The following is a 6,251-nucleotide window of genomic DNA, read 5'->3' as shown; positions in this document are numbered from 1 at the left end:
TACAAATTTGGCTCAATAACATGAAGCTTGACAGCTTCAAATGCCATCTTACACCCAATGTTAAGTCAGATATGGTCTGGTACCAGCTTTCTCTACTGAAGAAAGTGAAAACAGCTCTCCCAGAAAGTAATTTCAGAACTCCAATGTTAGCCCTTGTACTCTTGTATCTGGAAGAGGAAACACCCTGCTCAGGGCCTCTCAGATAACACTCTGCTCCCGCCTACCCCACAAGGGCATCCAAGATGGCACAACACATCTCATCCAGGCTCTGAAGAAAAATCATGACATGACCCCCATCATCATAGATCTCCACTGTATCCTCTTTCTGGCCTGGACCATCTTCAAAACCAGTTGCATCAATTACAAAGCATCGCGATCAGCACCCCAGTCTTTCTGGCTGAGAAACTCACCATCTCCGGCGGTTCTTGGCGCGCCCACAGCCAGGACACCACCAGACTGCAGACGAATCAGTGTAAGGATGTAAAAACTAAGATAACCAGCCTTTTCCATCTATGCACCCAGGATCTGCAACAATACATCTGTGTCAATGTGGACCCCCTCAACCATGCTCTGATTCCAGAAATGGTTGAAGACGCACCTCTTTAAATAACACAACCTCAGGATGCGGTAACAGTCCACAAAACAGCTACCTCTCAATCAACTGTTGGCTATGTCCTTGCAGTTACTGCAGTACAACGCTCCTCTGCCTTTGGCAGATTAATGATTTGCACATACTACATACTTAATGATTTGCACATACTACATACATACATACAAGGCTAGTCCAAACTCTCAAGAAGACAATGAGAACCAGAGTAGAACAACAGGAAGAGCTGGAGCTTTTTGTGCATGTGACACAATCCCCCCTTGCTGCTCTCCTTGGTGTGCTCCTACCTCTGTGCTGAATAACTAAGCACTCAGTTGCACCATTCCCACCACTGAAGGATGGCTACTGATTACAACCCTTCCTCAAGTCTGGGAACAAAGAATGTGAAATAAAATAAAAAGCTGTATCCGACACCATGGAAGAAAATTCTGCACAACTTTTGAAGGTGTTCTGTGGACTCTAACCAAATGAAAGGGCATGGGGGTAACTGCACAGTAATAAGGGGAATGTGTGACAACGAACAGTTCAAAGTTCAAGAGGATTGTTACTGAACCTGGAATTATGAACCCATCTAGATCACACTGAGTGCTGGCACCTAATGGCAGTAACCTCAGCTCTTTGTTGCCCTGAGAGCCGCCCTGGCCAGTGACCCACCCACAACCCAATCTTCACATGTCCAAGGTGATCCTCCCGGACTGGGAGATGGACACTCTAGACTAACGCCCCGAGAGTGACCCTGGCCAGTGACCCACCCACAACCCAATCTTCCCATGTCCAAGGTGATCCTCTCGGATCGGGAGAAGGACACTATAGACTAACGCCCCGAGAGTGATCCTGGCCAGTGACCCACCCACAACCCAATCTTCCCATGTCCAAGGTGATCCTCCCGGATCGGGAGAAGGACACTATAGATTAACGCCTCACCAATCCTAGACGATGAACTGTGCCACAATTGTATTCTGCATTTTTGTTTCTATTAGGGGAGATAAGTTATATCTTGCGCACTCCCATGGATGTCACAAGTCCCCAGTCAGGTTCCATGTCTCACACACAGACACACACACACACACACACACACACACTCCTGAGCTAGGGTGCGTGGCAGATTGAAAGGCAGGGTGGTGTGCTCGGTGCCAGTTTGGACCTCCACTGTGTGTTTTCATGTAACTGGAGTTGTGATCTAGGTAGCCATTGTGGTCTGCTGCGAGTCTCCCTTCTCCATACAAGACGCCCTGTCTCAAGTATGAGGCCCTGATAAAGTCTGTAGGTGTGCGGTAATTACCACATCCAATACATTCTGAACACGTTGATGCTGGATTTTATCAAGAGCTATTATTATCCTACCTGTCATCAGCACACACAGAATCGAAGCTCACGCAGAGGTGACTGCTGAGTCATGATCCTGCTGCTAGGAGACATAGGACCTCGGGTACATGCATAAGAGCTGAGTCAGTCAAAGTGTCACAAACTGCACACTGACTTTCACTGAATTGATTATGGTTTTGAAAATCGACTTGTGTATTAATAAGTTGATTCGCAAGAACATCATTCATAGTGATTCACAATGCAATCAACTTCATTAATATGCATGTTGCAGGCCCCAAATTACAATGCACTTCGATTTGCTACCAGCACAGGGATGGTGGCCTGCTGAGGTCAGCAGACCACAAGTCTGTGATTGCTTTTCAATAGCACAATACTTTTTCATATAAATGCAGCCTGTTTTCCTAGAAAAAAACATGCTGTATTTAAAAAAAAAATCAAACCTTTCACAAACCTTATTTACGAGGAAGCAGCGGCCACATAGACTTACCTCAGTCACATTAACAGTGAATAGACGAATACTTGTCACTATCGGAGTAATAAACGAATGAGAGAAAACAAGGAGAGGGAGCCACAAGCAACCCCAAAAGGATGAGCTGCCCTGTGTTGCAGGAGAGCTGCCCCCTCTTTGCAAGGTGTCGCAAGGGGCAAGCCAGGGGTCGCGGCTGTGACCCCTGGTGACCTATAAATGGCTTCTGAAATTACCACTTGGCAGAGGGTCTGGGCTGCACCTGATGTTTTACTCGACCTGTGAGCAGCAATAAGAGGGAGAAAGGCTTCAGTGATTGCATCTTCCCATTGATTATAATAATTATCACCTTCGGCCCTGATGAATTATCCAATTTCACATATGCCCGGGGATCACTGGCTGACAAGTTGTCTTAAGTGTGAACACTATGGGTCTGATATAATGGACTCGTAATACGGTAGGTGGTATATCCGCCACTTTTGGGACGGTTTAACACCGTCCTCCAAAGTTAGAATCAGGCCCTATGTGTACTGCACTTGTAATAGGGTGGACAGGATATCTGTCAGGTTTGTGATGAGTAACCTTCAACCAACTTCTAAGTGAGGTGCTTAGCGCCTGCTACAACGCGCAGTAGGCATGGCAGCGCAGCGTGAGCACGCGTCGCACTTTGCCTCAGGTAACAATGGGAAGGGCACGCACAGTGCGCTACATTCAAAGAGGCCAAGAACGGAATGGGCACACCGAGTACATGTGGCAGTTGCACATTGCAAAGAGGGTATAAATAATATGGACATAGACACTGAAATCTTGCATCAACCAATTGAAGCAGTGTCCATGAAAGAGAGGCCAAGGATTGAATGGTAGTTGGGACTTCCCTACTTTCTCCCCTTGGAAATTAACTTCCTCTGAAATATATTAAATATTACATGGACGTAAAGGCTGACGTGTGCTGCTGCCAGGTAAGCATGGCTCTGCCTGTTCTGTCTTCCCTTCTGTTTGATGTATCCTGTGCTTACTACAGTAATTGTGGTATATGTGGTTGTTGTGATCCTCGTCGGTCTTTCCCTTCCTGCTCCTGTGTGTGTGGCCCCCGGGGTGCCTCTGAACACTGGGGGGGGCGGGGTTTGGTTCCTACACCCCGCTGCAGGGAGCCACACTGCTGCACAACATGGATAAGCACTGACAAAGCCAACAGCTTTTGTCTCATAGGAGTGACTTACTGGCTTTGCCAATATTATTTTTGTTAATGGCTGAAATGGAAATCCAGGTTTGGGTCCCTGATGGGTGAATCTCTGGAGTGAGAAGGGGGCTGACACGGGACTAGCCTGAGAAATGAGGACACATATTATTTTTGGCTAGTAGTCAGTCACATGTTTTATCGTTGGCTGTATTGTTTGTACTGTTGTCAATTCTTGTGTGAAGGGAGGCGCTATGCTGTGACTGGTCCTTGTCATCATTGTGAGATGTAGGATGTAACTTCAGGAGCAGATTACATCTGCAGCGTGTGATGGGTGGTGTAATATACGGACGTATGTACAGTTGCTGCTTTCTATCGTCGCCTCTATAAGATCCACATTTGAAATTCGGGTGCACGGAGTTTATGTACACTGTAAAGGCAGAGCGTCGCCTTGTCTTGCTACGTGAGGTGTACATCTTCAATGTGTCCTTAAGTGCACTGTCCTCTGTTACTTATATGTTTTCATCCACTTTCATAGTCACTTAATTAAATAAATAAATAATCTGCTTCCTTGTTTCACTTAAAAAAGGTATTAATTGTAAGTAGTTTCCTAGCGCCTAGTAGAGTGTCAGAGACTTCAATCCATGTGCAAGTCAATAATTGTACCCAAAAAACACTCAGATACGGCAGTTTCCTGCCACAGCTGACACACTGCCAGTGCTACTCCATGACCATTCGCGCCAGTAGTGTAGGGGTATCATGCAAGATTCCCATTCTTGCGACCCGGGTTCGATTCCCGGCTGGCGCACATATTTTATTCATGACTTAGATATTTTTAACACCTAAATAAGTTTCTTTTAAATTATACGTTTAGGATTTTTTTTATCTTGGTGGAAAAACAATGTTGCTTTGATAACGAAGTACACATGAGCCTGGTTTTAACTTAGAACTAAAGATATCTTCTCACTCAGTGAGATTTACCCTCTTCTGTGGTCGCGTCGATCACAGCAGCCCGGGGACCCCCGGGGTACCGCAGTGTCGGTGTTAGAGGGAACCGCGGAGCTGCTGAGGGGGACCGCGGAGCTGCTGAGGGGGACCGCGGAGCTTCCAAGATCAGCCCCCAGAAGGGGCGGAGAGGAGGAGAAGCCCCTCAATCTCAAGAGCTGTTGAGCATTTATATCCACAGGCGGAGAGGAGCGTGAGGAATGTTTACAGATCTTTAAATCCACAAACGTGAGCAGCTGTTTAGATCCTGCCCTAGAGGACAACCGGGCGGGGGTCAGGAGTTCATCTTAGAGCCCGCGGTGAACCTGCAAGAGGTGATGTGTGACTGATGCTGAACAGTGCACAGAGACAGACTTTTTGAGGTGTACTCATGAGTATTTTTAAATTGTGCTTCCAGTTCGTGTAATTTTTGCTTTCAGGAAACTGGTTTGGAGAAATATTTTGCGGATCTGAGAGCCTAGAATATTGCTGCTGCCACGTGACTTGTGCTAGAGATGCTCATCTTGTAAATTTAAAAATACACAGGGAGATGCACTGAGCATGTATCTCGCGTGACATTCAGTACTAGAGCATGGCTCCTGGTCAGAGACAACCCCACAAGCTTACTTGGCGGAATAGGCATAATTCTCATATAAATTACACCTATTCCATATGTAAACTGTTTGCAAATCCTCCCATCCCTAAAAATAAACCCTGAAAGGGGCAAATTAATTCTAACTGCCTGGATGGTTAAATCTCACAGCAAACAACCAGTTGTTTAAATAAGGATGCCTATGTTCCAGTGGCTTCGTAGAATGACGAGTAATACAAACAGGGCAATACCAATGCCGGGGCTGGCTTTTGGGCTGTGCGACCGGTGCAGCCGCACCTGGCGCTGACTTTGGTGGGGGCGCTGTGTTTAAAAATACCTTAAAAGTGGGCGAACTTCCTTGTGCGTCCAGCAATTTTCATGAAACTATCAAAATCTCAAGAGAACTGGTGATTAATGTCCCTGCTGGTGAGGATCGGAATTTTGTTTAATGGCAATTTAGACTCATCATAAAGTAATGCAGAGGATACAAAATGTTCTAGCTTTGCGACAGGAATACAAAAAATTTGTAGCTACCACATCAAGAATTTTCAATTCTATTAAGGACACGGAGGCGAGGATTATGCTTCTCTTTCTTTACATTCAATAAAAACAGCAGCCAATATGTTTACAGAAAATGAAAAACTACAACTCCCATGAACACCTGTAGTCCAGCCTGACACATCCCAGGTTAGCCCCTCACTGTAAGAGTCACCATAACAATTGTCCTTTCTCTTTATTTGCTGCTGCACAGCCGGAGTTAAGTCACATTTTTCTCTCATTAAAACAATTATCTTGTATTGTTTTTTATTGTGTGTACTAGGACAGCGGAGCGGGAGCAGGGCTGAACGGCGCTCGGTTTCTGGGCCTGTGATTTTGGACACGCTTGGGGTCCTGCTCTTGTGCAGTTAAGCCACCCGCGGGGTCAAGGACCTTTTCCCTTTCCCGATCACGCGGTGCGCCTTTTTCCTTGCATTCTCACGAGCGTGAGGTTTCTCCTCTTCTGCGCGGCGGGTCGGCGATCCCCTTAAACACACTAGTATGAGGGTTTGAACCACGCCCCTCGCATAACGCACCAATAGTAGTCCAACACAGTCTATAA

At 46.2% G+C, this 6,251-nt stretch overlaps 1 non-coding gene across 1 annotated transcript; it reads left to right on the top strand.

The window, feature by feature from the left end:
- The first annotated feature begins 4,313 nt into the window (after positions 1-4,313).
- TRNAG-CCC (transfer RNA glycine (anticodon CCC)) lies at positions 4,314-4,384 on the top strand. Its single transcript has one exon. It is a non-coding gene; the product is annotated as a tRNA-Gly (tRNA).
- Positions 4,385-6,251: the final 1,867 nt, after the last annotated feature.

Source organism: Pleurodeles waltl, unplaced genomic scaffold, assembly GCF_031143425.1.
Source record: "Pleurodeles waltl isolate 20211129_DDA unplaced genomic scaffold, aPleWal1.hap1.20221129 scaffold_187, whole genome shotgun sequence".
Taxonomy (NCBI): Eukaryota; Metazoa; Chordata; class Amphibia; order Caudata; family Salamandridae; genus Pleurodeles; species Pleurodeles waltl.
This window is presented reverse-complemented; position numbering and strand designations above follow the sequence as displayed.